Here is a 16,687-nt window from a genome sequence, read left to right on the forward strand (position 1 = left end):
AGCCAACTGCTCTAACCTCCAATCTCAATAATATTTGTATGTATGAATTGTATCCATGTTATAGTATCTAATCTGAATCTTATATATCAAATCAAATAATTGGCATCCTAACTATCATCAATAATCAAACTCTTATGAGTATTACTCTATATACAAACATCTTGGTGGAATATATACCTTAATATAGTTACATGCTTGGATCCCAAGATAGGAATTCTCAAAGTGAGTTGCTTGTTAAGTGCATCATTACTAGTCATGTGACATTGTGAGAAACAACACAAGCTCACAAGCTTAAGCTTTAGCCTAGCTAAAGTTTATAGGAATCACAAGAGCAAAGCAAAAAAAACATCAAGGCTTTAATCTGACACATACAGCTTTCACAATTATAAAAATATTACTTATTATAATTATTCATTGTATAAAGTATTAAAGTATAATTATCACTTTATCAACAATGAACAAGAAAGGAAAATATATAGAAAATGAGAATGTTGCTCCAGATCCGGCACTATGGGATTGTGGAAACTTCCCTTTTAGAAAATTATTATAATCATTTAGACAGGTAGGTCAACCACTTACCATCCCCTCTTTAATTTTTTGAGTTTCTACTAAACTTTGACCTCATAATTATGGTATGCATAATGCATTGCATGGGTGATTTGTGTGCAGTGTGTATTAATGATATTGAGTAGTAATGTACAAATGTTAATCTTATCTCATCGTCCCTTTGTCTATAATTATTGTTCCTACAATAAGTTTTTATGTGAGCCAGTTGCTGTCAAAGCAAAAACAGTGCAACATACTCTGTATAGATAATTAGATATAGAACGAGGGCTTGATAACGTTTTGTAGGGTATTAGTATTGGCAGCTCTTTAGATGGTGTACTACTACATTATAAGAGAAAGGTGCTATGCAACAAAGCAGTGAAATTGATATCTAATTCACATCATGTATTTATGTAAATCTATTGATGTTCTTTATAGATTTTACTTTTATTATTGATGAACTATCTAATACATTGAGCACAATTGTCGTGTTTCCAAGAAAATAAAGTAAATGTCTTAAGATGTGAGTGTCACCATGTTCCTCCCTTGAAATATACTCAAGGTGTGTTACTAGTCTTACTACCTTCTTTTTCTTCTTCATTCCCTTAGGGTTAAGATTTGAATCAAACGCCTTTTTAAAGATTTGTTTATTCTATGTCAATTTTCTACTTTATTAAGATTTGGTTGAATGAATTAATGAGAGAGAAAAGTGCTGGAATTTAAAGTAATTTTTGTGACTGTAAAGTTATAAAAATGGGGTAAATAAAGAGTACTAAGGAGTACTACTTGTGAGTGTAAGTTGTTGTAATATTTTTTATTTTTTATTTTTATTTTTTTTTAAATTAATGGGGTAAATAAATAGGAACAAAGGGAGTACTTCTTATATGTCTATATGTCTTTGGGTGACTCTCCACTGACTATCCTTTACTCGTTTTTAAGTGCTAGTGGACTCAAAAGTAGGTCACAAAATAAATCTCATCTCCGTGTAAGCTAACACATGAAATACCAAATGGGACATAACCAGTGGCGGATGTAGAATATTTAGGATGGAGGGGCACTAAATAAAAAACCAAAAAAAATGCTTGTATTAAGGCTTGAACCTAAGATTTTTTGCAAAAATTAATGCATTACCACTATGACAAAACTAAGTTAATGATATTTATTATATTAAAATTGTATTTAACCTATAAATTTACACCTTTACCTAAATAAAAAAATAAAAAATAAAAAATTTTGGGGGGGTCGGTGCCACCTAGGATCCTTAATAGGTCTGCCCCTGGACATAACCACATACATATATCGGGGTTGCCTTTCTCTTTCACAAAAAAATATACTACGTATTGCATAAAGTATATGTACACCTTTTCAGGTTTTATTTTATTTAACTTATTAATTACCACTCTAATCAAATTTATGTGTCTTTATGATAAAACATCTCCACACATAGGGTTAGTAATTCTTAATCCAAGCTGATAACATGTCCTGAACGCGACCCAAATAACATATTTCGTAAAAATGTTAAATTAAATGCTAATTTTGATTGATGGTTTTGAAGCACAAACAAAAAAATGACTTGAAATTTAACCCGAAGCCGACCTATTGACCCGATTTGCCACCCTTATCCACCCGCTTGAGCCCACTTGATGGATGTTGGACTAGGGCCTTAAATAGTTAAATCTCATTTAATCCATTTGGCCTTTATTTTAAAAAACAAAAAATAGATAAATAATTTTGACTTGATCAATTTTTATTTATTTATGATATATATATATATTTTTTGAAACCATTTTGACTTGATCAATTGAGATAGGTTGAATAAGTTTAATCTATTTATGTCATTTTTAGTAAAGTCCTCGGTCATTTTAGTTTTTATTGCTAAAAGTCAAACCTTTTTCCATCGAGGGAGCCCTTGTTTATCTCCATGATGAACAACGAGGCAAAATTGACCAACTCGTTACTTAAAGCTACGATTATTTTTTGAGGTAAATAAAACAATGAACATTTTTATTGAACTGAAATTATTCTATTAAACTTAAATAAATTTTGCTGAAGTGAAATATTAATAGTTTAATATTGTATTTTTTTTTGAAAGAAAAAGTGAAATTATTATTATGGATTCTCTAATATATTTGTTTTTTGAAATTACCAATTTTTAGTGAACTTAAATTATTTTTACAAAATACTTGTATAACAAAGCCTTGCATCATCAAAAAAAAGTGAACAAAGCCTCACAATTTTGCCATTTACGAGTTACGTGGTCCACCCTTTCCTAAATTACATTCCTACTTATCTCTGTAATTTAAGGAATAAATACTAGTACAAATAAGAATACAAAGCACCCTATAATTTAGGGACACAGGGAGTACTATCTACGACTCTACGAGTCTTACGATTTTACACTCCAGTCGCACTCTCGCAACTCTTGAATTTTCTAAAACCCTTTACGGGCCATACTACACCACACTCCCCATCAGCCGCCGCAAATGGCATTCCTCCGAGCACGCACCACCATCCTTACCACCCTCCGCCGCACCTTCTCCTCCTCCTCGTCAACCCCCATCAACGAAACCAAACCCCCAAAAATGGCAGACTATCTCCTAACCAACGATCTCGCCTCCCAAATCGGCACTTCAATGCCCATCTCAATGATGCGAATTGGAACCCTAATCCACAACATCGAGCTCCGACCCAGTGAAGGCGGAAAGCTCGTCCGCTCCGCCGGCACCGTCGCCAAAATCCTCAAGGAACCCTCGTCCACGCGCCGCGTCCTGGTTCGCCTCCCTTCTGGGGTTAGCAAGCTTATTGATACTCGATGTCGCGCTACAATTGGGTCTGTTTCGAACCTGTCTCATGGGGCTAAGAAGCTCAAGAAAGCTGGGAATAGTAGGTGGCTTGGAAGAAGACCGGTGGTTCGTGGTGTTGCTATGAACCCTATTGATCATCCTCATGGTGGTGGTGAAGGGAAGAGTAAAGGGCATTTGTCTGTTTCTCCTTGGGGTAAGCCTACTAAAGGTGGGTATAAGACTGCTTGTCCTAAGAAGAAGAATCGCCTTATTTAGGATCCTTTCATGTTGGGTAAGTTTTATTTTTGTTTTTTGTTGGAAATTTCATAACTTTTTTTTTTTTAATTATTTTTTTTTATTTTGGTCATTTTGATTTGATATGTATTTTGCTGCTCCTGTAAGGCTGTGATTATACGAAGAAAGCTATAATTATCATTTGGTTTTGTAGTTATTTGTTTGTGATAATTGGATTTTGGTTGTTTAGTTCAGCTGTTCAGTTCAGTGATTATTGGGGTTCTTTGTTTGTGGTTGAGAATGTTTAACTTATTCCTGTTTATGGCATTTAGGCTTTGAGTGATGGATTTGTTTGTGATTGAGGATGGTTAAATTTTTCCTATTTTTGGTGTTTGGTATCATGGAAAATGATTTGAATGCACTGAATTCAATTCGAGCTGGTCGAATTTCTAAATTTGATCTTAATTTCATTGTGGAGGGAGGAAGTTTATGTTGGTGATTGGAGAATAAGGGGTGAATTAGAAGAAAGTGGTGTGGAGATTAGTTGAGGAGGGATTTGAAATGACATTGGCTGCTGATCCAACTGAAATATCATGGATCATTCACATTCCGGATTTACAAAGCAAGGTTGATTATATGCATTGTTTTATTGTGTCTTGTTATTATAATTACTTCATATTAGTTTTGGTTTTACATTGCCCCGTTTTTGAAAAGTTCTTAGCTTGATCATTAGGATTTTGTTCCTATCTTTATTGAGAATGCCTTGTATGAGTATGATGATCAATTGGGAGCTTATTGTATGAAGGCAATCGTGCTTAAGTTTTGGTAGGAGCTGATAGCCTGACAGTGAGTTATGCCAGCCTGCCAGGAGCTAGACTGCTAGAGGCTGAGCTATAATTAAGCTATAGTTATCGTTTCGTTTCTCTGGTGAATTTTGGTTGCTCAGTTCAGTTTAGTGATTAGTGGAGTTCTTTGTGACTGGCATTGCTTAAAATTTACCTAATTTAGTGTTTAATATGAAGGAAGTGATTTGAAAGTTTTGAGTTTGATTCAAGGTGGTCGAACTTAGGAAGCTTTGGATGTTTTAGTTTGAAAATAAGGGGTGAATATTAGGAGAATAAGGTAGGGTGATTAATGGAGGAGGGGTCTGAAACCAAAATGACATAGGCTGCTAATTCAACTGAAATGTCATGAATCTTTCACATTTTGGTTTTACAAAGAAAGGTTGGTCTCTTACTCTAGTTTTACATGCCTAATTATTAGTTTTGATTAAATTTTTGCCCCATATATGTGAAGTTCTTAGCCTGATCATCGGGTGTTTCTGTTCATATTTTAATTGGGAGTGCTTTGTATGAGTATGATGATCAAATGGCTGTTCATGATTTGGGAGCTTATAGTGAAGGCAATCATGCTTAGTTTTGGTACGAACTGGAAGTGAGTTATATCAGGAGCTAGAGGATGAGCTTATTTAAGTGCTGCTCACCGAGGCCTTTATGAGAAGGTCCTGACAATGGATGCATTTGAGTTTTGTGGGAAAGGCTTTTTAAGTAATACACTATGTTTATATGGAAAGCAGATTGATGCTTGTGGGTATGCAATGTCTTCTTTATAGAAAGATCTATATTGGTAAAATATTAAAATATGACTGTAAGTGATAGTGAATTTTTCCTTAGTCTCTGCCTCTGGTGTGCATTAGTAGAGGATCAAGATATTGAGCTGGAGTATTTTATGTTTTGTGATTAGTCGGTTAGCCCTTTCGTTTTCTGTTGCTGTTATCTGTTTTTCACTGTAGAATTTTTCCAAATTGTAAGATTCTCATTGTAACTTACTCTGTACCTTCTTATCATGGATTTCTCAACTGATTGATTTATGTCATGGGGTCTTTTGGTTCCTATGGCACCCTGTTTTCTAGTCCTCTTATATAAATGCTTTAACATCAATAGTTTCTTGTTTCTTTCAGCTGCTAATAAGTAGTAAATACCTTGCATTTGATGATTTTAGATAATGATTCTTTTGACTTCCTTCACGGCAATAGGGAATTGGGGATAGTGTTGGGTTGGCTAGTTTCAATGCACACATACATTTGTGTGCTATAAGATGTTGTGATTCTAGTTTCAATACTTGTGGGAGTTGCCTACTTGGGGCTCCTTTAGAATATGGTTCTTGACCTTTTTTTACTTATTTATGGGGATCAAGGATAAGGATGTATTGAAATTTTGACACACTTATGCACCTGTTAATTGTACGACATCAAGTGATTACAATTACAATAAATATGAGTTGCCTAAATGAGGTTTCTTTGGTCACCGTTGTATTCTTCAACTTTGTGTAATGGACTGATTTTCTAGTTTAATATTTCAGATTTGACAATGCAAGTAAATAAGGATTAAAGCTTGAATTTTGATTGAATATGGCAAGGTTTACAAAAGATAGCTTGAGGCTACCACTCTCAAAATAGCTTGAGGCTATCTGTCTCTAATAATGGCTTGAGGCCATGACCTTCTAAGGGTTCCCTTGAATACCAATTTCTGCCTCCCATTTTCTTTGCCCTCCCTCTTTATGTATACTAAGGACTATTAACCTAGTAAAGTATTATTACTAGAATACCCATACTACCCTTCTTTAGGTTAGTCTGTTACAAATACCGCCCCCCTAAACTTCCACCTTGTCCTCAAGGTGGTTTAGAATCAGCACTTAGTATCTGGCCTCGACAATGATGGTCACTATCATCCTTGATGCCCGGCTTCCACAACCTATTGAGCTCCTCAGTGGTTAGTTCTCCAAATGCCTCTAAGAATCTAGTGCCAGGTGATCTTGGGATCTATTAGATGACCCAGAGTGAGATTGTGTTGTGTTGTAGCCTTGTGAGTCAGTTGTAAACTAGTAGTAAGTGGACTTTGGTTGTTGATAGTAACTAGTGCTAAGTTTCCAGCCTTGGCAGAGATGAACAATGACATTCTTGCAACAGATGCTTGGCGTCCAATCGTCCATTGTCTCTCCAACGCCTCATTGGTAAGGCCTCTTGCTTTCCTTGCCTGCAAAGTTATGGTAAGTGTTCTTTAAGATTGCAGGAAACTGCCAAGGTGTAGAATTCAAATAGCAGAAGTTTGGTTGGGGAAGTGGGTCTTGATTGAGTGAAGTCAAATGTGAGTTTGGAAGAATGAGGGAGAAGGTTGAGCTTAAACATTGGTGGAGTAGTGAGTATAGGAGTAGACAAATGGGGCTGGACCTATTTGATTGGGGGTGTACGCTGAGAAATGGGAAGATATGGGCCCAAAATTTTCATTTTTGATTGGGTTTTCTATTTTTAAATTGTAGTAGTAATTGGGAGATTTTGATTTTAATGGAAGGTTGGGCTTACTTGCAATTGAGCTGGTTTGGGTCATAAATTGAGGGTTCGGATTATATAGCTTTATAATTGACGGTGGAGTATTTCCCAACTGGGTCTTTTGATTTTCTATGCCACATACTGAATGCAAAGCACATGACCTCTCACGACTGAAGTCATCCTCTTTGCTATGGAATACCCTTTGTAATATTCTCTAGAATATCCAGTTAGCAGAATTCTTTACAAAGCTTCTTCTATACTCCTTATAGTCCTCAACTGACCCCTCACCCAATTTTATAAAAGCACCTCAAACAGTCAAACACCGCTGGAATATTCATCTGTGAGAATGCTCAACCCACTGCTAGATCTCTTTTATAGCTTAATATTTCAGATTTGACAATGCAAGTACATAAAAATTGAAAATGGCAAGTATTTATCTGTGAGAATGCTCAACTCACTGCCAGATCTCTTTTCTAGCTTAATATTTCAGATTTGACAATGCAAGTAAATAAAGATTTAAAATGGCAAGTATTCATCTGTGAGAATGCTCAACCCACTGCCATATTTTTTTCTAGCTTAATATTTCAGATTTGACAATGCAAGAAAATAAAGATTAAAAATGGAAAGGTTTACAAAAGGTAGGTTAATAGCTTGAGGATACCACACTCAAGATAGCTTGAGGCTATTACTCTCTACCAATGGTTTGAGGCCATGACTCTCTAAGGTTTCCCTTGAACACAAATTTCTGTATCCTATTTGCTTTCCCTTCTCTCTATTTATACTAAGGACTACTCGTATTAACCTAGTAAAGTAATATTACTAGAATGCCCGTACTACCCCTCCTTAGGTTAGTCTATTACAAATACCACCCCCCTAAGCTTCCACCTTGTCCTCAAGATAGTTTAAAATCAGCACTTAGTATCCGGCCTCGACAATGATGGTCACTATCATCCTTAATGTCTGGCTTCCACAACCTATCGGGATTGTAATAGACTAACTTTAGGAGGAGTAATATTGGTAATATAGTATTATTAGGTAGTAGTCTTTAGTTTTAGTATAAATAGAGAAGAAAGGATATAGTAGGCAGAATTTTGGAGTGAATCCTTAGGAGAGTAGTGACCTTAAGTCGCTACTTGGAGAGTTGTGACCTTAAGTTACTATTTGGAGAGTTGTGACCTTAAATTGCTATAGAGCCTGATAGGGCTATTGATTGTGTAAACCGCTGTTTGCTAATTAAAGCCAACCGTTCTTCTCTATTTTACTATTTTATTGCATTTCTTTGTTATTTGGTTGTGCTTGGCCTGAATCTATCACCCTTTGGTAATTTGTGGAAGTAATAGTGGCTAAGCAGATTGGTGGTTGGGTTATGCTATGCAATATGTATTAAAATTTTATTGATGGCTGGAGTTTCGTATTGAGGATCCTGATTTTTACGTGACCGGGCATGCTGTAGTAGATAATCAAGATATTGTGCTTATCATTTTATGTATCCTAGCTTATTGGGTGTCATTTACGTTGGTGGTTTCATTGTGTGAGTAGACAATAGTGTTGACATGTGTGGAGGTTGTTTTTATTCATTTGAGGAATCTTTCTACAAAGATTTTATATGGGGAAACTTCGAGACTTCACTGTCTAATATGAGATTTAATTGGATCACGGAACAAGAAACTTGTAGTTTTATGTTATATTTCCTCTACTTCCTGTAGAATGGGCTGTTAAATAATTATTACGGAGGTATTATTTAAGCTACTGGGTTTGTTTGTTCAATTTAGTTTAGTATTAGTTGGGTTCTTGTTTGTGATTGGGAGTGTATTTTTTGTCTTATTTGGTGTCTGGCATGATAGAATTTTGAAATTTGATCTCAAATTCATTGTAAAGAGAGCTTTGGGAGTTTTATATTGGTTTTTGTATACCTAGGGGTGAACATTAGGAGAAAAGGTGTGGAGATTAGTGGAGGGGTTTGTAATCAAAATGACATGGGGTACTGATCCAACTGAAATATCATGGATCATTCACATTTTGATTTTACAAAGGGAGTTTGTTTTGGTGTAACATGCATTATTTTATTGATCATTAGTTAAATTTTTAGTTTTGGTTTAGTTTTTGTGAAGTACTTAGCTTGATCATTGAGAATCTGATCATATCGTAATTGGGAGTGATTTGTATGAGTATTATTATCGAATATTTGCTTGTTATCTGGCAGCTTATAGTGAAGATAGTCGTGTTTAGTTTTGTAGGATCTGTTAGTGAGTTAGGTAAGGAGCTAGGGGCTGAGATGTATATAAGTGGTTTTCACTGAGGCCATCTTGAAAAGGTTGCAACAATGGATGCTTCAAATTCAGGTCTTTAAGTAATATTTATGTTATATGGAAAGCAGATTAGGGGTATCTTTATTATTGTATGGAAAGATCAATTGATGGTAAAAATTCCATAATGTGACTGAAAGTCATAGGTTATGTCTTTGGGCATGCATTAGCTGAGGATCAAGATAGTGTGCTGAGTTTTTAATGATTTTGTGACTAGCGCATTTACCCCGAATGTTTTCTGTTTTTATTTTTGTTTTTCATTGTAAGGTTGGAGAATTGTTCTCAATTTTAAAGATTCCCCTTGGCACGGATTCTTCCTCTGAGTGATATTGTAGGGGTCTATTGGTTTCTATGGTGCCCTTTTTCCCGACCCTCATCTTTGGGTTCTTTTGGTCCATAAGAAATATTATGCTTTGGATGAACTTAGATTATGTTACTCTTTTGACTTCCTTTGCAATTATAGGGAATCAGGGATAGGGTTGTGCTGTTTGTTTTAATGTACACATTCAATTGTTTGTTATAAGATGTGATTCTAGTTTGATAACTTGTGAGAGCTGACTACGTGGGGTTCTTCTAGATTATGATTCTTTTGACCTTTTTTACTTTTCTATGTGGATCTAGGGTAGGGGTATTGTTTCTTTGACACACACTCTGACACTCATACGATGGTTCATAATAAGACGCCAAGTGATTACTCTTATGAGCTGCCTAAAATAGATTTCTTTGGTCACCATTGACTTCAACTATTGGTAATATATGGAAGTAATAGAGGCCACAAAAGGTTGCAAAAATGGACCTAATAGAAGCATTTGAGTGTCTTTGAAAAGTCTGAAAAGAGAACACACCATTATTACGCAGGAGGAAGATTGGTGGGTGGGATATGCAATATTTATATTGAAGATCTATTGATGGCTAGTGTTTCTTATTGAGGATTTTGATTTTTTGTGATCAGGCATGTGCTAGTAGATTACCAAGATATATTGTAGTAAGGATTCTATGTTTCCTAGTTTATTGGGTGCCATTTACACTAATGGTTTCCTTGTGTAAGTAGAATGTAGTGCTGAGATGTGTGGAGGTGATTTTTATTCCTTTTGTGAGGGATCTTGTGACTTCATGATTTCACTTTCTAATATGAGATACTTTTGGATCATGCAACAGTGATGGCTTGTATTTCACTTCATGAGTTCATCAATGTTTTCAAATTATGCTTCTTTTGGGGAATTGAGGATATGAATTGGATTGGCTTGTATTTCACTTATACACATCTTTTAAAAAATTATGTGTTAAGATGGCTATTGACTGTGACTTTAGTTGCCTTTGATATGATCTATGAGAAGTTACTCGGTGTTTTGTTAAAAGACTTGGAATTTTTGTTTCTTACGTACCTCAAACTGTTTTAATTTCCTGAAAGTGTTGTTTGTGTTTAGTATTCTGCAATGCATCTCTTGAGAACTGCTTCATGCCTTCACTGCATATGAATTCACTATTAGTAATTTCCATAATTAATGAAGCATTTCCACAGTTAATTACACTCCGATCTGCAGTTAGGTCATTCCAGCAGCTGCCATTTAAGTCTAGTGGAACATCTTCAACTTCTGGTCATTTTTGGAAGCTTTGGAATTCCTGTAGAAGGCTTGATAGATCTCATGACCAAATACTTTTACATGTTGGTTCTATTTTTGTCAAACATAGCTGTAGTAAGTATGGCTATGCTTCTTTGACGGTACGGTTTCTATATTGTGGCTGGTCCTTTTTAAGGTTTCCTTGCTATATTGCATCTTTCATGGTCCTGTTATCTATTAATGCTTCCCTCTTTGGCATTTTTCTTTAGGAGAATATCCTTAGGATTAGTGAATAATTTGATCATGAAGAAGTCCATTTTTTGTAGTATTTCTTCAACCATTTTTTGATAAGGTCAATTTGGAATTACAACAGTAGTTGCTTACTCTGCTAGCCACTGAACGGGCCATAAGATTTGTGCAGTCTTTCCTCCTTGCTCAACCATTACCCTTCCGCCCATCTTGACTCTCTATGTCGTCTTATAATCTTATTACCCTCTTCAGTCACCATGTCCTTGGGAGTACTGTAGAATTTGCTGCAAATAGAAATTTTACTCCCTCTGTCACATAATTGTCTTTCTATTTGTATTGTTTTAAGATATATATTTTTTTTTAATCACCACTATCTTTAATTTCGTATTAACAAAAACTATAAAAAGTTTATATTATGAAGTTATGTATTGAGATGAATCTAATAATATGTCACATTACTTGATTTTTGTTTATATTAATGAGAAATTTTAGTCAAACATATAAAAATATGATCATGAAGATAGAAATAGACACTATATTATTGGTTGGAGGTCAGAGGGATTACTAAATTAACACCGATAAAGGATCTGTTTGATTTGGATGACATGCTCAAAGTGTTTAATGATGTTTAGAAGATATTTCAAGGAATGTAAGTGCTTTGGCTTCTTGCATTTGAATGCCTGTATTGTTCATATTTCTCGTACTGTTACCTCTGCCCTAAGGTGAAGATTCAATAATTCTGACCTTTACATACGATGACTAGTGACGAAATTGGGGAAAAAAAAAAATGAAGTCTTGGCCTAATGTCAGTGTAAAATTTTAAATTTTACTTCGTAATGTATAATTTTTTGTTTTATTTTAATATTTTATCTTATATTTATTCAAACTTGTCGTTGTAAGGCGTAAAAGTTTAAATGTTGCATGTATAAATGTAAAAAGAAAATATAGAGTTAACCGAATTGGAAATGGTTAGACTTATACGGAGTACATAAATCAATAATTTGCCACATATCACTGTAATATTTACCAATTTTTCAATAATCTTTTGAAAAATTGACATTGGGTTTGGTTTGGGTATGGCATGGCATGGCTTGGCTTGATTACCTAAACCAATATGAGTAATTTTTTTGACACACCGACTTTCAAAGAAATTTGTGTTTTTCGAAGTATTTGCTTTGCTTTTCGTACCGAATTGATCCCTACCTAAACTTCTACTCCTGAATAAAATTTATAATCTCAAAAAAAAAAAACAGTAAAGCATAAATACGGTCCTTGTACTTTTTATTTGTACATTTGTAATCCCTTTAATTGATAGTACTCTCTCGCTCGCTCAAGAGTCAAGTTACTCCGTATTTAGGTAAGCTAGCTGATTGACTAGAGTTTTAAAGTTTATCTAAAAAGTGATTGATAATCAGGATTATTATTCTATTTGGTGGACTTTAGATAATCAACTCAACATTCCCTTTATAGAGTATTCTTATATCCGAAAAAAAAAACCACTTAAACTACTAATCAACCTATATTTTAAGCATGAAGTACTGTTATGTTTACTGAGAACAAGACAAATGTACAAAAGTCCAGTTTCTTTCGTTTTAATATAATTCTCTGTACTTCAATTAAGGTTACATTCAGGTATAATATTGTCGTAAATTACACCAACATATTACACCAACAGTTTATAAGTTACACCAACAAAGAGGGAGGAGGGACTATTGTTGCAAGAGGGATCTAAGAACATCTGCATCAAGGTCTGTTGAAGCCAGCAACTGAGATATTCTTTCACTCGTGTCGTCTACTTGTTTGTGTAGTTTCCTGATGTAGCTGCATACTTCTTCCAGAACTTCATCTCTTGAAACCTTTTCATACGATAAGCAAAATGTGATTAATCAGCACAAGAATGAACTATATATATACACATCTGCATCACGTATGTACATGCTATTTGTTAAATTCTATGACCAAAGTCGACGATAGACATATATTGCAAGTCTAAAAGTTAGACGTAGTACATCGTTGCTAACACAAGGCAAAAAGCCATTGTACATTCTTAAGGCCATTGGTTATTATTGTTATGGTGGTTTATGGTTGCATGAAGAGATGGAATAGCTGCCTGTTATTTTTCGTATTAGCTTGAATACTTGAATGATTTGAAAGTTCTATTAAATTCTTTTAGAGGTAGTGAAAACAAAAGGTTTCATGCATGTTAACAGACAATAAGCTTAGAAATGAGGTTTGTGTAGGTTTCTTTACATACCCTCCTTAAATGCCTACGCCTTCTCTCCGGTAGCAATGCTTGTAGTTTGAAGATTAGTTCACTAATCTCATCTTCACTAGCACATCGCGATGTTAACGATTTTCGACTCGTTGACATTGTTATCCACAAAGCTATTGTGCTATATACTCTTCTCGCTTATGCTAGGGCTTGCACTTTTAGATTTTTGTGACTAATATGGTGCAAAAGGATGGCTTATAAAGGAAGAGGATGATAATGACTTTATTAACACAAAACTTTGTCCAATATAGGAATAAGGTTTTGGGACATGGGCCCCCAGCAAACGTGGGCCATATCCTATTAAAGAAATGAAGATTTTTTTGTCAAAGCCCACAATTTCACTAATTATTCTGATTTAGGTGAATGAAATTAGCAATTTAGTGCATATGCAATGTACAAGAGAAGCTATATTAATAACATATGACTTGTTAAATTTTTACTTACATAATATAAATACTTTACAAGAATGAGAAATTGATAATTAAGCTTGCCAAACCACACATGTCCATTAATGTGTGTGTGTGTTTTGAGCATTTATATTTTGGATGGCTACTAGCTACCAGAAAGATACCATATTGTTCATTTTAATGTTTTGGTTGAAATTTTGTCTGCCCAAAACTTCTTACCCTTTATATTGTGATTTCTCGATATTTATTGTAATATGGTAATATGTACACTTGAGTCATGTTAAATTTGTCTCAAGATATGTTTTTGAAGTATCAACTTTATATAGTTTTTACGATAGAATTATAAATAGCCAAAGTTTTAAACCTAAAACATACAGACATTAAAAAGTAAAGTGTTGAGAAGTTATAAAACGGAGCTAGTGTGTTCTATGTAGGTAGATTTCTCATTGATTAGAAGCATCAATCTTCGTTGTTTCCTTTGTGGAGCAGATTTGTTAGGTTTTATCAATCGTTAGATGAGTCTTCTTGGTTATGAGGAGAGTCTGGTAATAGTTAAGAGTTTAACTTTTATAGGGGATTTATGTTGCAAAGGAAAAATAATGTTACTAGTCTTAACTATGAACATTCTTCTTGTAAAGTCCTAATTTATTGATTAACTCACATAGTCTTAATTCGGGATCCTTCTTAAAACAATCTTTAACTGATTATGACCGTGTAAACCAATTAAACTGCCACATGTTGAATATTTAATGCTCTATTTTACTAAATTGTTGAATGGTGAACACAACAAGGCTTAAGGGAGGGGGTGGGCATAGACTTTAGAGCGGTGGAGGATGATTTTTTTTTTTTTTTAAACTACAACTAATAAAGAAATAAAACATGACATGTAGAATTATTAACCTATCAAACTAGTTAAATTATGTTAAAGACTATATTGAAGACCCCTAAAGTTAAGACCTTCCTTAGTTAATCGTTAGTTAAGACCTATTTTACCACTAATATATGGGGAAAATTAAAAAAAAAATACTCTGTATAAAATTAGTATTAATGTTATTATCTTTGATATTTATTCCCAATCAATACTTATCACCAACCAAATACACGAAGGTGAATATTTTATTAAATTCTCAACCCATTTTCCACTCTTATATCCTTAAACTCCTATTCTCACGTACCACTCGAAATATATATCGTAGTATTGTGGTGTAGACAAAGCAATTTTAAAAGATAAACGAGGCATAAAACTAAAACTATTGTGAGTTTGTTGGCTCATGGATTTGGCAACTCGCACCAAATGTCTTGTCGGAAATTGTGCACAAATACTAAGGCAACAGCTGTGTTATTTTTGAACTTCCCCCACTCTTGTTCTTTGCTTAACTTAGAAATGACTAATGTATTTGCATAACATTATGTATGATTCAAATAACTAATCCTACTATGTACTCCATAGTCCGTATGATAATGGTTGTTGTATATATAGAGATGTCAATAGGTTTGATTTTTGCTTTACTCGATCCCTTTGTCACGATAGTTTATTCACGCAGATAGATTGATTGGATGGTTGGATATAAAAGATAAGCGATCTTGAATCCAAAATTGTTTTCATTGATTAAATTACAACAAGCTAATCCGTATTCAGGAATAAATTATTACAAATCCATACTAGATTTAATAAATTATTTCCAAAATCAATCGTTGATAGAAATACTAACTCCACAAGCTTATCAAATGAATAGATTTCCGTCTATTCCAATATAAAACAATTTACTTCGTATATATGACCAAAAAGAATGGTAGTGTGTAGTTTAAAAAAAAAAAACTTTGTATACTGAGTATATACTCAAAGTTGTGTACGTATAATAATAGAGATAGATAAACTCGATCATTGTCATAGTTGACCCATGGATGGGTTGTGGGCACCATTACTCATGTTGTAAATCAACCCCTTATTAGGCCGTAGATTCACCCCTTGAGTGCAATGACAAATATGGTTGGCTTGATGTTCACTTGTTAGTACTTAAGTACGAACTATATCCAAGTCTAAGCGATAAGAGTACATTGTAGGTGTAGACACCCATTTGTGTCTCCCCAAAACCAAACCCAGTGATGAATGCCTTTCACGTTGTGTTATTATCGAATTAGGTGAAAGTGGTTTGAAAGTCAAGTGTTGCGGTTTAGTTTTAATTAAATTCTTTTCTCTCTGTTTTTGAAAATGGCTTTATTTATTTGGAAATAACCGAACCAGTTTAGTTTGGTCCATAATTAAGGTCCAATAATAGTGTAGATGGATGGGGCTCAAAGAGACCTTTCCAACGATATATTATAAGATCAATTCCGATGAATATTGAGGAAGTTATGGCCAAAATACTAAACTGGGCCTGGTTAAATATTTAAATACGGCCCGATGATCTAGAGGAGGGCCCAATATTAATTATTATTCCTAAAATTATTAGGATTAATTATAGTTTTCTAGAAGTTTCTAGAAAGTTCTTTTTAATTCTAATATTATTAGATTTAATAATTAATTATCTTTAATAGATTTTTATTTGGAATAAAATATCGTTTTGTTATCTTAAAAATATATATTTTATCTTCTGTACGGATTCCGTAGATCAAGTTGATTAAAGATCGGATTCCGCGTGAAGAAAAACGCGCTAATACAGGTTGTCGCCAAACGACAAATCTGTCGCCACGCGACAGACTCTGTTGCCGCGCGACAGACCCTGTCGCCTCGCGACAGAGTTGATTCTTGGCGACAGCGTGGAGTTTTATTCCTTATCAAATTCTATGATTTCTCTGGACTATTTTCATTATAAATAGCGTCCGAATCCCTTGTTTTCAAAAATAATTCACAATCATCAATTCTCATCCTTAATTCTTTTCTTTCTCCCTCTTTTTCTAAACTAGCTTTTCATACAATATTCCGCATTCACAAGACTTAGAGTCTCTTAGCCAAGTTCGAAGTTGCCTTCGCCCTAGACGTGCAAGGGTTGATAATTT

General features: G+C 34.3%; 2 pseudogenes across 3 annotated transcripts; one reads left to right on the forward strand and one right to left on the reverse strand.

Moving 5' to 3' along the window:
• Positions 1–2,913: 2,913 nt before the first annotated feature.
• LOC145598848 (large ribosomal subunit protein uL2my, C-terminal part pseudogene) lies at positions 2,914–12,779 on the forward strand (annotated as a pseudogene). 3 transcript variants are annotated; one of them, XR_014103633.1, is made up of 2 exons: positions 2,914–3,621; positions 12,630–12,779. The product of XR_014103633.1 is annotated as a large ribosomal subunit protein uL2my, C-terminal part pseudogene, transcript variant X3 (transcript). The 3 variants fall into 3 exon arrangements; XR_014103632.1 differs by lacking the exon at positions 12,630–12,779 and adding an exon at positions 10,720–11,096; XR_014103631.1 differs by lacking the exon at positions 12,630–12,779 and adding an exon at positions 10,742–11,096 and having other exon boundaries at positions 2,916–3,621.
• Positions 12,718–13,379, reverse strand: LOC145597115 (transcription factor PRE6 pseudogene; annotated as a pseudogene).
• Between the last annotated feature and the right edge of the window lie 3,308 nt (positions 13,380–16,687).

Source organism: Chenopodium album, chromosome 20 (genome assembly GCF_948465745.1).
Source record: "Chenopodium album chromosome 20, dcCheAlbu1.1, whole genome shotgun sequence".
Classification (NCBI taxonomy): Eukaryota; Viridiplantae; Streptophyta; class Magnoliopsida; order Caryophyllales; family Amaranthaceae; genus Chenopodium; species Chenopodium album.